We start from the raw sequence: 14982 nt of genomic DNA, 5'->3' as shown, positions 1-14982 counted from the left end.
TGGGTTTGTAATTAGGTGTCAAACAGGAGGGCTGTGGTCTTAGTAATCTCCCCTACCAGGGACAGGAAAGACTGTCCAAATAGCCAGGAGCTATGAGACACAGGATGACTGCCCATCCAAAACTGACTTCACTGTGTTGCTTCAGCTCCGCCCTGTTTGACTCCGGCTCTGCTGTCTGTCTCCAGAATCGAAGAACCCTGACAACAGAGTTAAAAGAAGCCTGTAGGAAAACACGTGACCGTGGCCCACACCGCTGGCTGCCACTGGGGGGGCACGGGACGGGACAGGACGGACCGCTTTCAGATGTAACACTCGCTCTCTACAGAGCTGCCCCGAATTTCTCTTAGTCATTACTTTTGGGGGGTAATTTCTCTTCTAACTTGTCATTACTTTTTTTTGTCCAACTTTTAGGAAAATAATCATGATTTAATTCTGAAAAGTTTCCAGGGGGGGCGGGGCACTGAGATGAGAAATGGGTTAGGAGAAAGATGTCTATTTCTTATTCCTTGTCCTCCTCCTTCCTCCTCTTTTCTTTTGATAGGGTTTGATGTATCCCAGGCTGGTCTGGAACTCACCGTGTGGGTGAGAAAGACGTTCAGTTTCTGATCCTCCTGCCTCCTCGACCCTCGTGCTGGGATTACAGGTGTGCACCGCTATGCTCTCAGTGGGACTGGGGCGCAGCTCAGTTGGTGGAAAGCTTGTCTAGCATGTAAAGGCCCTGGGTTCAATCCTCCACTGCATAAACCAGGTATGGTGGCACACGGCTGTAATGCCAGCATTCAGGAGGTGGGGGTAGGAGGTTTTAGAAGCTCAAGGTCATTCTCAGCTGCATAGTGAGTTCTAGGCCAAGCTAGGCTACATGAGACCGTCTCAAAATCAAGTAGAAATAAGAATAAGAGTCCAGAGCTGGACAGAGAGAAGGAAGAGGGCAAGGGCTCAAGGAGTGAAGAAATGGAAATGTCCCTTCCCTCTTGTCCCTGATGTGGCTGTAGCAAGCTGGATGGCTTTCAGCTACAGATCCAGGCAGATCTGGATGAGGGGTGGGGCACACTGCAGGGTTCCAGTTGTGCTCTGGTCTGCACAGACCGCGGGGTACCTTTCAGCATCCGGTGCTCTCTTCCTGCATCCAGGGCTCACTCTGGCTCTTCTTCCCTGTCACCACACAGTCCCAGCGGAGCCGCTCACTCCTCCACCTGCATTTACGCTTTCTGAACACACATGTCCACGTCTTCAGTGTCCTACAGTTTTTCTTGGCCCGGGTTCTTTTGTTTGAGATCCTGGGGCCTTGGGATTCACTGGACTTCAGCTGACATCAGTATGCTGCCTGTGTCTTCCCGTAGAGAAGACAATGCACGAGAGGCAAGTGCTACATTCCCCTGTGGACACACTGGAAGAATGTGTGAACATCAAGTTATTTAAGAACGAAATTGGAGTCTGAAGATCTTTTAAAGTGACTGCACTTTGGTCCCTCTGTCACGGCCTCCTCCACCCACCCCACACTGCTAACAGCTGCCCTCATTGTGCTCATAATCATAAATCTAGAAGTAACTTTATTATTTATTTGCTTATTAGATTGATTTATTTATGTATTTTATGTATATGAGTGTTCTATTTGCATGAATGCCTGCAGGACAGAAGAGGGCATCAGATTCCATTACAGGTGGTTGTGAGCCACCATGTGGGTGCTGGGAGTTGAACTCAGGACCTCTAGAAGAGCAGTCAGTACTCTTAAGCCCCTGAGCCATCTCTCCAGCCCCTATTTATATATATATGTTAATTTATTATTCTCTCATATATTACATCTTGATTGCAGTTTCTCCCCCTCCTTCCCTCCCACTCCCCTCTCCTCCAGACACCCCCCCCTCCATTTCCCTTCAGAAAAGGTCAGGCCTCCCAGGAATGTCAACCAAACGTGGCATAACAGGCTGCAGTAAGACTAGGCTCATATCTCCTATCAAGGCTGGATGAGGCAGCCCAGTAGGAGGAAAAGGTTTCCAAAAGCAGACAAAGAGTCAGAGACACACCCACTCCCACTGTGGGAAGTCCCACAAGAACACCCAGCTACATAACCATAACATATATGCAGGGGACCTAGCACATAGGGTCCATGATTGCTGTAGAAGTAACATTAAACACCTACAATGACCTACATGTGCATTTGGGTTTTTTTTTTTTTTTTTTAAAAAAAGAGAGAGAGGGATTTATCTTTATTTTATTTTCAAGACAGGGTTTCTCTGTGTAGCCCTGGCTGTCCTGGAACTTGTTCTGTTTATCAGGCTGGCCTTGAACTCACAGAGATCCACCTGCCTCTGCATTCCAACTGCTAGGTAGGATTAAAAGCGCCCAGCTTTATTTTTATTTTCTTTTGTGTACACACACACACACACACACACACACACACACACACACACACACAGGAATACTGGTGTTCTACTAAGGGCAGAGGGCATCAGATTCTCCAGAGCTAGAGTTATTGACAGCTGTAAACTGCCTGACATGGGGACTGGGAACTGAACTCAGGTCCTCTGCAAGGACAGCAAGTGTTCTTAACTAATGAGCCATCTCTCTATCCTTTAATGCACACTTAGAATATAAGATACTATTTCTCTCAAGGTTGATGCATCCAATTGTTGATCATAGGATTCAAATTAAACAGCCAGTCCCTCGCTTCTCGGAGGGCTGAGTTAGCGTCTATAAAAGTTCAGATTCAGAACCGAATTCCCCCTTGCATTTTCTCGGGCTTGCATTGCGATCTTGGCCCTTTGATTGCGGCACAGCCCCGAATGAAGAGTCGCCTTGCTAAACTGGACTCTTCTCACTTCTGTGGCGCTGTGAACTACACTGTCATAAAATCAATAGGAAAACCTCAGCTGTCACGGATCCTAAACAACTCCTAGCCACAGAAATAATGCCAACTGGCATTTCCGAGTTGGAAAATGTGCTGTTTGGATGACAAGAGCAGATCTACCCAAACGGCTGGCTTTAAATTTCCTGATCTCTGTGAGTGCGGAGGCCTGCCCCCACCGGGAGACTGAGATCCCGGAATCCGCTTTGCTCCTGGTTAGAGACCAGGTGTTCCCTTTCTTCTTTCAGAAACAGCCACAGGGGCCAGCACAGCATATTGAGATGTGGGACTCAAAGCTATTTCTAAGCTCTTCTAAGTTGGCTTTCATAGAATTTATAACAGGATTTCAAATTAGGTATTTTTTTTTCTTTCCTGCACCAATGAAAAATTCAGATTTGGATTTAAAAGTAGAATTCGGAAACTAAGTGCTGAACAGTTCCAAAGCCTGTCTGCACGGCCACTGCCAGGTCCAAAGCAGTATTAAACTCAGCAACTCCGAAAACAAGGGCACATTTTGGAACTGTAAACATAGCAGCTACCAATTGCCTCTGTCCCGACCTCGCCATTCCGGAAGACGCGCTCAACCTTGCAGCAGTCATCTTCGAGAATGCTAGCCTGCCATTCATAGGAGAGAAGAGGAACCCATGTGACTGCACCCGTTAGTTCCATTTTTATCTGTGACACGCTGCTTTCCGCTCACCTCAGTGACTTGTTTCATGGGAGCTCATTTAAAAACCTGTTACTGGCTGCACCCACCCTGGAGTCCATTTGGAGACTTTGATTATGCAGGAAACATGTTAACTCATCCCCAAACCTTGCTAAGAAGGTATATGACCATGGCACACTACAAATCGGTTGCACACCATAGGTAAAGATATTCTCTGATGACTCTGTCACAGAGTCTGCACAGCAAACAGCACAATTGTTCAGTGGCTGTGTCAAACTACCCATGTAAGTAAGTAAATACATACAATACATACATAAGAAAGCTAGAGGGAGGCTGGTGGTGGCGGTGACGCATGCCCTTAATCCCATCACTTGGGAGGCAGAGGCAGGTGCAGCTTTGTGAGTTCGAGGCTAGCTTGATCCATAGAGTGAGTTCCAGGAAAGCCAGAGCTACACAGAAAAACCCTGTCTTGAACCACTGCCCCCAGCCCCCGCCCAAAAAAAAGCAAAGGGAAACCAGACATTAGCAATCAAAGTGACACAATATAGCATGGATGTGTGACACTTGTCATTTCTAAACTAAGGCCGTTGGAGTTTGTATTTCTTACATCTGCCATCATTAAGATCTTTGATCTAAGAATGAAGCATACTACCTGTAATCTGCTCAGCTTGCTGGAGTCAAGGTTTGTATGTTGTACCCACTTAGCTCTGGAAGGAAACAGAACTTGGGCTTCTGTAAAAAGCCAGTATTTCAAACTAGCCTCATTTTACAAGCTCTCAGAAGTCTCTAACTCGCCAGGCAGTGGTGGCACACAACTTTAGTCCAAGCACTTGGGAGGCACAGGCCAGAGCTCACTGAGAGATCAGAGTTCAAACTTAGAGATCTCTGAGTTTAAGGCCAGCGTGGTCTACAGAGTGCGTTTCAGAATAGCCTGGGCTACACAGAGAAACCCTGTCTTGAAAAACAGACAAACAAATGGGAAAAGGTCTTTGACTCATTCCCAATAGTCTTTTGAGACAGGGACCCAGGCCTAGGCCGGCTTTGAACTTGTGCCTCCCAAGTGCTAGGATTACATACGTGTACCACTACACTCAGTTTATGCTGTGCTCTAATTCGAACCAATGCTTTGTGCGTGTCAGACAGGCACTCTATCAACCGAGTGAGATCCTCAATTCATTCGCTCTCTTGGCCACTTTGCTGTAGGACTGTGGGCACTGCAGAGTTTATCTACACTCACAGTTCATGGGTCAGAAGGGAAGAGAAGGGACAAAGCCCACACAGGTACCAAGACACTATTTCAGACGAGTGTCACCAGTGGAAGTCAGGACCGAGCACATCATACCAGCTGCAATTGGGTTAACTCTGGTGTTTAGCTGTAACTGGACACTTGATCAGTTAGCTTTTCGTGCCATTGTAGGAAATGACTAAATCCCATCCCAATCTGAATGGGTGGGAAGAGGGGGGCTTGTAAAACTATCCCTGCTTCCCTAAATTTGATAGAGTGTTCCTCCATGTAGCCAAGGCTGACCTCAAATCTCCAATGTCTGAGCCTCTTGTCTCCAGCTCCCACCTCCTAAATTCCAAACCAGGGGTGTGAGTCAATACACTCAATGCAGAGAACATCCTAAGTCCTCATAAAGGTCTGGCCACCCCCATATATGTGCCTTCTGAGGCAGTTCTCTAAGCTTTCTCTTGACTTAATTTTACAGACATATCTGAGTCTCCATTGATCTGTTTAAATAGCACACGATGTACACCAGATAGGAGTCGTGTGCCACCAATTTTGGCACATTGTTTCTTCTATAATTCTTGTCTTCATCCAAGCAAGGCACCACAAAAAGGCTAATTTCCAGCCCTGAAAACATACTTAAAGTACAAAAATCATTACATCAGCAAAATATACATGAAGTTCCAAGGTTATAGATTTGAAATCCTCTGGTTCCATCCACCAGATGGGGGCCCAGGTATGACGGTCCCCTGCGGATACCAAGTTCTACGCTAATGGTATAGAGACTCTGCCCCTGGAGCACTCTGTTCTTGGAGATTCAAAAAGGGAAAGATTTCAATGTTCACTTGCTAGAGTTACTACAGTTCATAAGAGTCCAGGATGCACCTCTTTTTGCTCTCTCTCTCTCTCTCTCTCTCTCTCTCTCTCTCTCTCTCTCTGTCTCTCACTCATTCTTCTTGGTCACTAAGAAAATACATCTTAAAAGGAATTCTCCTCTAGGCATCTCACTAAGAGCAGACAGAGCAGGATTTCTCTTCTGGGAAGTGTGAGCACTTGTTGGTCTCTGGGTTAGGGGCGGGGTTTGAGAAATTCGACCTCTGCCTGCCCTTGCAAGTTGTGGGGTTGTAGATTGGCAGCCGCTCTGTGGAGGCAGGGCCAGGGATAGCAGGGGTCAGTGAGGTTGAGATGTATTCAAATGTAAATTTACACCTGAAAAGACAGAATGGAGTCACCCACTTGGGGGGTGATTTGAGTTTCTTGTGAATACACGCCCTGAGTGCTTCCTCGGAAAAGATGAAAGTTGCAGCAGAGGGGAACACGGTCTAGAAGTGACGGAGCAGGAAGAAAGGAGGGAGCAGAGACAGCTTTGATGAGCAGAAGAAATGAGTTCGGCCACCGGTTGTAAATCTGTTTCCAACTTTTCCTTTTCAAGGCAGTTTTGAGATACAATAGCATGGCGGTAATTTCTGCCTTACTAAATATTTGGAGATTGTCTATGAAATCAAGAATATTCAAATAAAAAAACCAGCCTATTTTTTCCGGGCATTTGAATGGGTTTTCTTGCTGTGTAATAGTCTTTTCTCTTTAATGACTGCTACCTGCCTTGCTTAGTGGAATCCCAAAGTACCAGTGAGTAACCAAGAAAGAAAGGAAGAAAGAAAGAAAGAAAAAAAAAACCACTTCTACATTCCAACACTGCCTTCAACCTCAAATGACGGTAAAAGGTTCATTCAGACCCCAGGACCACACTGAGGCATTAATTAGGCTGATGAAATCCATGGAAATGTATGGATTCAGCATAATCAAGTTTCCACCGCAGACTACCGTTTAGGAATACGTGAGCAGCTGGGAGAATAGAAAGTACTGTTGGAGTTAAGTCATGCATGTAATTGAGTATATTTAACATAACCATTTTAATGACCAGTGATTAAAAGTGCATCTTACTTAAATGGTATATCCTCTGCAATTTGTTCATATCAACTTGATAATGTTCTCAGAAGGAAAAGGGGGATACAAATTTCTAAACAAGATTTTTTTTTTTTTGAGTTTGGAAGAAAAAGGCAAGAAAATGAACTGAGAAGGGAATAGACTCTTTCTTGCATGCAAACACCTTTACCAGTGTGCTATAAATTAGTCACTGTTTTGGGCAATCTGTGCTCAGTTCAAACAAAGCACATAATATATAAATATTTTCCCTAAAGACACTTTCTCTGATGAAAACTAAGGTTCATCTGTGTGTGCATGTGTGTGCGCTCTCACTCCAGTGCACTGGATTTTAAGATTTTTTTTTTTTTTTTTTATTTTAAGAGCTTTCCCTAGGAAGCTGGGAAGTTCACTCTTCTAATTCTTCCAACCTGTAGGGTTGGCTGATGTGAGCTGCCTCTGGGAAGAAGGAGGATGCAGAAACAGAAGCACTCAGCCTTGACTGTCCATAAGCAAACACAGTCCAGAAATCTGTAAAGTGGGGGGATGAACTGTTCAAACCACTCAGGGGGTCTGAACCCTCAGCCCACGCGCTTAGAGGCAGAGTAGGCTCCCTCCCATTCATAGGGACCAGGCCTATAAATGCAGGCTTTGTGGGACCATGCACAAGCCAGTCTGGCTACTTTTGTTATAAGTTCTCAGCTTTTGTGCTAAAAAAAACAAAACAAAAAAAAAAAAAAACACCCAAAACCCACCAATGACTGTGCCCCAGAAAAGAATCGAAAGACAGAGGAGTGTGTAAATCGCACGAAGAGCACACACCCATACAGGCGCCATTAAAAGTGGGAGCTTGGGAGGGCTGTCCAGCTCCCCAAAGTTGCTTCACAGAGCTCTTTTTACCTCATTTCACTCCCACCCCCATCCCCACAGAGAGACAATCTATTCTCCTGTTAAAAAGGAAGGCCGCAGAGGGGCACATTGCTGTGAACGTCCATCCGTCCGGGAGTTGGGCTGACACTTTTACTAGCCTCAGAGGACGGGGCTAAGGGAAACATGCAAACACGGAAAAGGAGATTGGTGCATGTATTTGGGTTGCATCGGCTAAAATGAAAATGTTTGTAGGGGAAAATCGTTTGGAGTCTTTCCACCTCCCGGTAACGTGTCTTTTTTGGCTTGGAGGGACAGGCCCGGGATGCGCGAGTTCTGAGGCGCACTCTTGTCCTCAATGTGCAGTCTATAAATATGGCGGAAGAGTGCTGGCAGGGCAGTCAGAGCGCAAGAATCTGAGCCTTGAAAGCATCTTTTCCTTCTGGCTATGGTGGCACTTAAGTGATAATGTGGGCAGTCAAGCTGGGAGATTTATATCTCTTGGAAAGTAGGGCAAGCCAGATGGCAATAGCGTCATTAACACACAAACTTGGGATGTGAGAGTGAAGCTTGAAATCAGGGGGGAGCTCCAGAGAACAAAGGGGGCTGCTGTGAAGAGCCCCCCCTCTGCTGGCCAGAGCTACGAGCCCCTTGGTACTGGGGTCTGCTCCTGTCCAGAACTGGATAATAAACAGTGGCCTCCCGATCTCCTGTTGTGACTTAGGGCAGAGAAAACTTTTCCTGACAGGCAAATTCAAAAGTCATTCATGGGTAAGCCTTCCTACTCTGAAGGGGCAGCAGTGGGCCTTTAATTCAAATGTGTGCCCCCCACCCCAGGATGATAAGCCTGCAGTGTTGACACTTTATGAAATCAAAGTTCTGCTTAGTGTATGCTTCAGACAAAAGTTCACTTCCCTCCCCTTGTGTAAACACTGTATGCAAACAAGACAAGTTCAGAAGCAACTCCTTCTCTTTTCTTTTTTTTTCATTTTGGTGTTGGGGTTTGGTGCCGAGGTGTTGGGGGGTGGGCGGTGGCAAAACTTTGGAAAACTTTGACGTTCAAGCCAAACTCTTACTGAGTAGATATGGTTTAGAAAGAACAAAGAGCATACTAGGACAGTATTAGAATGTATTACTAATAATGTGTTTATTCTAACTATCTCCACAGACGTTTGTGAACAGTAAGTGCAGTTATAACTAACAAGACAGAAATTAGTGACCGTGCCGTTGTCGTTTTTATTAATGCAGCGTGTGTGTATACATATACACACAATGCGTTACTAAAAAGAAGAGCAACATTCTTGACACACTGAACGCGCCCTACACAGCTTCCGGAAGACAGCAAGCCAAGGTGACCGGGATCAAGCATTGACTGGCTTGAGTGATGACGAGGTATAAACTAAAATCGAACATTTCCCTTTTTCTCCTTCAAAGCAAAACCGAAAACAGTCCCCCTCCCTTAAAAATACCCCCAAACTGAAGCTCTTTAAAGACCTCGAGGACTTATGCTCAAGGCATTATTCAGAAAAATACTGAGCGGGGGCCGTTCGTCACAGGCAATTGTTAAAGGCTTTCAAAGAGCCGATCAAACGCGGCCAGAGTAATCTACATTGGAGTCCGGATGGTGGAGTTACGGCGTCCACCTGCGGGGTGTTTGCTGTCGTTGCCCCTCGCAGAGCTACAAATCTTGATTAAAGCTCCCTGCCTAAGTTTCTCCCCAGTTTGGAAACAAGAGTTTCTTGGGACGGTTCGCTTTGACCAGAGAGCTATTTGGACGCTCCAGACAGAGCGGAGTGAAGCCATCAAGGTGGGGAGGGACAGGGGCGGCGAGCAATTGGAAAGGTCTGTTTCTCAAATCGATTTTCCTGAACAGAACCTCCACCCAGATGTAGACAACCCAGTTAGAAGACCTGATACGTGGCCTTGAGTTCTCGTGTCTCCAAAACTCCTTCACAGTCTTTGCCACAACTTTTTGTCGCCCCTGAGTGTGGATAGCAAGCTCATTTCGTCGCTTTCTTTCCTCGGTTCCCATAGGTGCCCACCTTAGGGTCAGTCTCCACCCTCGGTCAGCACTTTTTCTAGTACAAACCTACATCTTTCTCCCCCCCCTAGGGTCGGTATCTAGTTTGAAACTTTCACTTTTGATTCATTTGTTTGAGATTATCTCCTCCCTCCCACTGCTTTTCTGGGTTGGCTAGGTTCCCATTGCCTTCACTCTGAGGGGCAAAAAATGCAAAGTTGTGAGAAAAGAAGGCGATGCGAGGGTCGGACAGTTGGAAGCGGGAGGGACGTCAGCGTCTGTCTGCAGTCAGCTAGCAAGTCCGCAAACCGTCTGCAATCGGTGTGTGACCCATTTGGGGGTGGGGTGGGGACTAACCGGCTGTCCGCGATGCCAAGATCAACACTCGGAGCGAATGTTATCAATAGACCAATTTTCTGCTCTTACTCGGGGCTTTTTTTGTTTCATTCCTAAGTGGAGAGTGTCTGAGCTGCGCAAGAAGCAACTGTACGGAGGCGTCCGGAAAGAGAGGGCGCTAGAAGCGGGAGACGCAAATATGGAAATTAACTCATTAGGAAGGGGTGTGGTTAGCGCGAAGCCCCCTCCTCCATTCCTTCCTTTCTCCCTCGCTGCCACCGTCCTGGCTTGCTAAATATGAGATTACAAACAAACAAATAAAGCAGAAGCTGACTACGCAGCCCCAGATCAAACACGCTCCAGATAATTCTCTCCACTCAGCGCCGCGGCCAGCCCTGCCACGCAGCGCCCGCCCCTGCCGCCACCGGTGGCTGCGGCGCTGCCTGCGCCATCTCAGGCCGCCTGGTACTGCTTCGGGGCCGCCGCCACCTTTCGAAGGCGCAGCACGTGGTTCCGACACCCGGCAGGGTGCACGTTTTAAGCCCTAAGACGCCAGCATCAGCCACTGTGGCGCCCTTCCGAGGGCGTCTGCTGACCTCGTGGTTCCTCTGCAAAGGCCGTGGGTGCTGGTGTGCTCTGGGGGAGAAACAATCGAACTAGAAAGGAATGTCCCCGAGTCCCTGGCCTGGGGCCTTTTTCTGCGGAGCCGTACTCCCAGCGCGAGATTGCGGTGTGCCAGGGCTCGGATGAGACAAAATTGGCACCAAGGCGGAGGCCTGCTTAGCATCAGAGCCCAAGATTGAGATATTAACAAAAGACAAGATGTCCAAGAGTGAAAACTGGGGGGGGGGGCTGGACCCCCTGGAGTGCAACATTCTGTGTTTAAATAAAATCGCGCGCGCGCGCGGGGAGGGGAGCAATTAAAATGAAACAAAGTGCAAAACTCGCCACCGTTTAGGGTGATTCACACGCACGCACACGTCTCATGCAATCCTGTATCTAGCTCCTCAATGCCAGACTCAGTCAGTGTAAGGTCTGAGGCAAAATGGTGCTTCTAACGGCTGTCCTTCCGGCGCCCGGCCTCCCCGCCCCTGCTCCCACCCTGACGCTCCCGCAGCTGCGGGCCCCTTGGAGGAAGGCTGCGCAGTCCCCAGCCTCCCGCTGCCTGCAGGCCACCGAGCCTCAATGCGGGCATTGTCCGCCGCGGGTGGGGAGGCCAGCAGACCGACACACAAGAATAGCAATGTGCCCGACTCCTCTTAGGAGAAAGTTTCCAAAAGCCCTCCTTGTGCTGAAATACTACTTTCTAAAAAGTGCGAGTGCGTGTTTCTGTGAGCAAAGATTCGTTTTTGAAAATCCCCTATTCCTCTCAATTCCTCAACCCTTTTCACTTATTTTAGGTTTTCAGAAAGGGAAAGAGTGGGCAGGAAAGTGACTGGCCGAGGGCGAAGGGGGCCAAAAAACGTGAGCACGGTTGGCCGCGGTCACTGGGACGGTTCTGAAATACGGGCAGTTGTCACCCAGGTCGGGGACGCCGAGACAGCTGCTGGGGCTGCGCGGAGTGGGAGGAGGGCCCCGGGGCGCGTGTGCTGGGAAGCGTTTCGCACCTCCTGTTTATCTTAGAAAGGCGCGGAGGGGTGGGTGGGGAGCGAATTGTTCCTTTTCTCGACAGGCAGTATTAGTTGACTAAAATGGAGAGGCGGGCACACACAAAAACAAAACCTCTGCAGGCTCCGAGTCTCTCTCCCCTGACCCAAATTCCAAAAGCTGAGGCTTGCCACTTAGAAGACATTCAGAAGTCTGAAGACCCCAGCGTCCGCGGTCTTCCTACCAAGGCAGGAGCATGGTGGATGCCGTTAGAACTGGGCCTTTGAGGACACCGGGGATGCCTTCCTTCCAAGAGTGGTCTTTCTCTGGAGAGAATCTCTGGGTATTCTAAGCTCTTCCAGGTATTTGTAAAAAAAAAAAAAAAAAAAAAAAAAAAAAATGGCTCAGGTCGCTTGCCAAACTGTCTGGGACAAGTAAATTCCAAGACCCTGTAAAACCAATTCCCTTTAAAAAAAAAAAAAAATCACACCAAAACAAAATAAGACCAAAACTGACCAACCAACGAAATAAACAAACAAAAACCGAGGCTCCTACTCTCCGTGTCCCAGAGCCAAATTGACGGTAAGGGCGCCCAAAGGGTTGTGGCTGTTTGCAAGTCGTGTTAATTTGGTAAGCTGACTGGATGCCTTAATGATAAATCCCCAAAGTAAAGAGCCCGATACAAGCTCTAATTGCTACTGGGAACTTCAGGTGGTTGCTAGGCTCTGTGGACCACCGCCACCCCAGAAAGCCTCCAACAGCGTGTTTGGATGGTGGGTAGAGGGGTGGGGTGGGGTTTCTACAGCTAGCGGTGCCCACATCTGCTGGGACTTCCATATCGAAGCTGTTCATTTACCGGAGCCAACTTATGAAACCTCCACAATTAGATCTTCATTGTCCTTCCCCCATAATACTGTCTAGAAAGAAAAGGTCTTCTCGGTCGGGGCCAATCCAACGAAGCGTTTGACGTTATTAAATAATAAAGCGATTGTGATTTACATTGTTGTTGAGAAAAAAAGGCCAATTATCCACTGTTATGTTGCCATAAAGATCATATTAACTCGAATTAGTAATCAAACAATATGCGAGCGCTTAAAAAGTACAGCAGAACTGGGTGACAGCTACCGCGACGTCTTCACTTTCACCAGCAGACAGACCCACCCGCATCGTCAGCCTGAGCAAAAGAGGCCGACACCACAGGCCCGAAAGGAGGGAGAGAGCCGCGAGGTGGTGATTAACCGTGTCCAGTGTTAATTATTCTCAATTAATCCCAAACAGTGCAAACCTTTCCTGGTTCTCTGCAAGTTCCCGTGTTGCTCTGGGGATTGCGCCTCCCTGGGAGGGAAGAGGCGCCTTGAGTACCTGCGGGCTGAGCAAAGGGGCTGGGATGCAGGTGCATTCCAGGATGCTGCGCGTGGCGCGCGCGGGAGTTTCGGTGCCTTCCCCACAGCCCCAGCTGCAACCCGAGGCAAACGCCAGACGTGGGTAAGGCCCACAGCATCCTTCCACCCCACCCCACCCCCCGTGAATCCTGCGTCTTCTCTACTCAAATCCCTCTCGCGCGCGCCCTCTGTTATTAGGTTTATAACTCGTTGCCCACTTAAATCTGTGCAGCCAACCAAGGAAATCTAAATAGGTTTGAGTCGCCCCTTGGGTACCGAATGGAGGCTTTAATAAGAAAGATTAATTGTGGGTGTGTACCGGCCGGAAGATACGTTAGCGCTTAAGCTGCGGCCGCTGTGGATGGGGGAGCCAGAATGCTCTTCTGGGTCTAGACTTTAAGTAGGCGCCATAGGCATACCCACTGTGAGGCCACGGGCAGTGGGCTTTGTCATGCCCTCAGACATCTCTTCCTGTGAGTTGGGGTTTTAAAGAATTTGGCCTTTACTATCAATGCCTTCCAGAACCTCCGGGTGCACTCTGGCTCCTCCTCTTAGCCATGCAGAGGTGAGCAAGGGGTCCTGTCTGGCCCCACCGAAGTGTTTAAGTGAATCATAAACAGGCTTTGCTGGGGAGAGCCGTTGGAAAGTTGATGTTTTCCTTGGCTAGAGGGATGTGTTTTAACTGTAAGTAAACAGGGAGTAATTTTCCTCAGCACAAATGGGAACCATCTATTAGCCTGGCTACCTTGGTGTCACCCTCATATCGCAGGCTGTGCTGAGGGAAGAATCTCACCTCCCCCTAAATGTTCAGATCCAAAACTGAAACCTGGCCAAGCGATGGGGCCAGGGCAGGATGTGTGAAGAAGGGCCTGACTGCAGTGCTCAGTAGCCTCTCACTCTTAAATAATCCCGTTTTAAACTTGCTGCACCCAGGCCCAAGTTTACGCCAGTGAGGGGTGAAAACTCTTCTAACGTCTGCTCCTTGCCAGCAAGGGCAGCTAAAGGGTGGTCGCATTTCTGCCCAGAGTTTTAAAACAGTTGCCGCCTTTCCTGACCCCCTTCTCTTCCTCCCCACCCCTCTCCCCAGTAAAACCAATTCAAAAGGGGACAGGACATCGCTCAGCAAGATTAACGCGCCTTCATTTGTAGGATTAGCCCTCTCATGCTGCATAATAAAATACTAGAGGTCCTTTTACATTTAAACAAATACACGAAATTCATGCCTTCTTTCCTGTTTGATCTCACAAGACGTGCAAGACCAGGGCTTGGAACCTAAGTAGTCTCAGAAAAACTTTTAACTTGGAGTTTTCAGATCCTAGCACATCTGGGCCTTATGAACATTGATATTGGGAGAAAGCAGAGAGATCCACTTACTTTTCATATCTACAGCTATAGATTTGAGTTTGAAACTCACGATTAAAAGTCTGTTTGTTCCTCCCAGGGCTCATGGATTTCAATGCTGGCCATAGGAACCACAAAATGTTCATTAAAGGAACCTATGCAAGGCTACTGTATGGCCACTTTGTTGGTTCAGAACTATGGATGGGGGGAAAGTATGTAAGTGTGAGCCGATGTCACGCTGGCCATCAGTGTGTGGTCTATTGTGGGAAATGCTGCTTTTTGACTGAACAGAGGGCCCCCTCCCCCTTTCCCAGCTCTACTGCACCTGCAGTGGATGAGGGAGCCCCTGCCATTCAGCCCATCGCAGATTGTTCAAACAGAAGACATCTCTGACAGCACTCAATTCATTACATTTCTTCCTGCTTTTCAAACCAACACACACACACAAAATGAGTATTGCCAGCCAGTGACAGCCAAAAAAAAAAAAAAAAAAAAATCTTAAAATACTTTATATGCAGCTAATTTAGAAGCTCACACAACTAACCATGAAATATTTTGTGTCCTTAACTTGGAAATCTTCCTGGGGCTGGGTGGGGGATGGGAGGATTACCTGATTTTCTTTTTCCTATTGAAACTTATCTCCATACTTTGCATGGAAATAGTAAGTTTGCAGAATGACATTGCTCACAGGGCAGGGAGAACTTTCTACAGGAATCAAAGCAGAAACATTCGAGAGGAAATAGGACCTGATTAATCTCAGCAGAAGGTACCACTTGATATATATTC

The 14982-nt window shown here is 47.7% G+C and overlaps 1 long non-coding RNA gene across 3 annotated transcripts in view; it reads right to left on the bottom strand.

Moving 5' to 3' along the window:
• Positions 1-14982, bottom strand: part of LOC114695355 — a 58973-nt gene that overhangs the window by 22453 nt on the left and 21538 nt on the right. For all 3 annotated transcript variants that reach the window (XR_005091736.1, XR_005091737.1, XR_003734840.2), the window contains exon 2: positions 1097-1387. This is a non-coding gene — a long non-coding RNA (uncharacterized LOC114695355). The remainder of the gene's footprint in view (positions 1-1096; positions 1388-14982) is intronic.

The sequence above is a fragment of the Peromyscus leucopus genome, chromosome 6 (genome assembly GCF_004664715.2).
Source record: "Peromyscus leucopus breed LL Stock chromosome 6, UCI_PerLeu_2.1, whole genome shotgun sequence".
NCBI classification, from domain to species: domain Eukaryota; kingdom Metazoa; phylum Chordata; class Mammalia; order Rodentia; family Cricetidae; genus Peromyscus; species Peromyscus leucopus.
The sequence above is the reverse complement of the archived record's forward strand: the minus strand, read 5'-3'. Positions and strand labels throughout refer to the sequence as shown.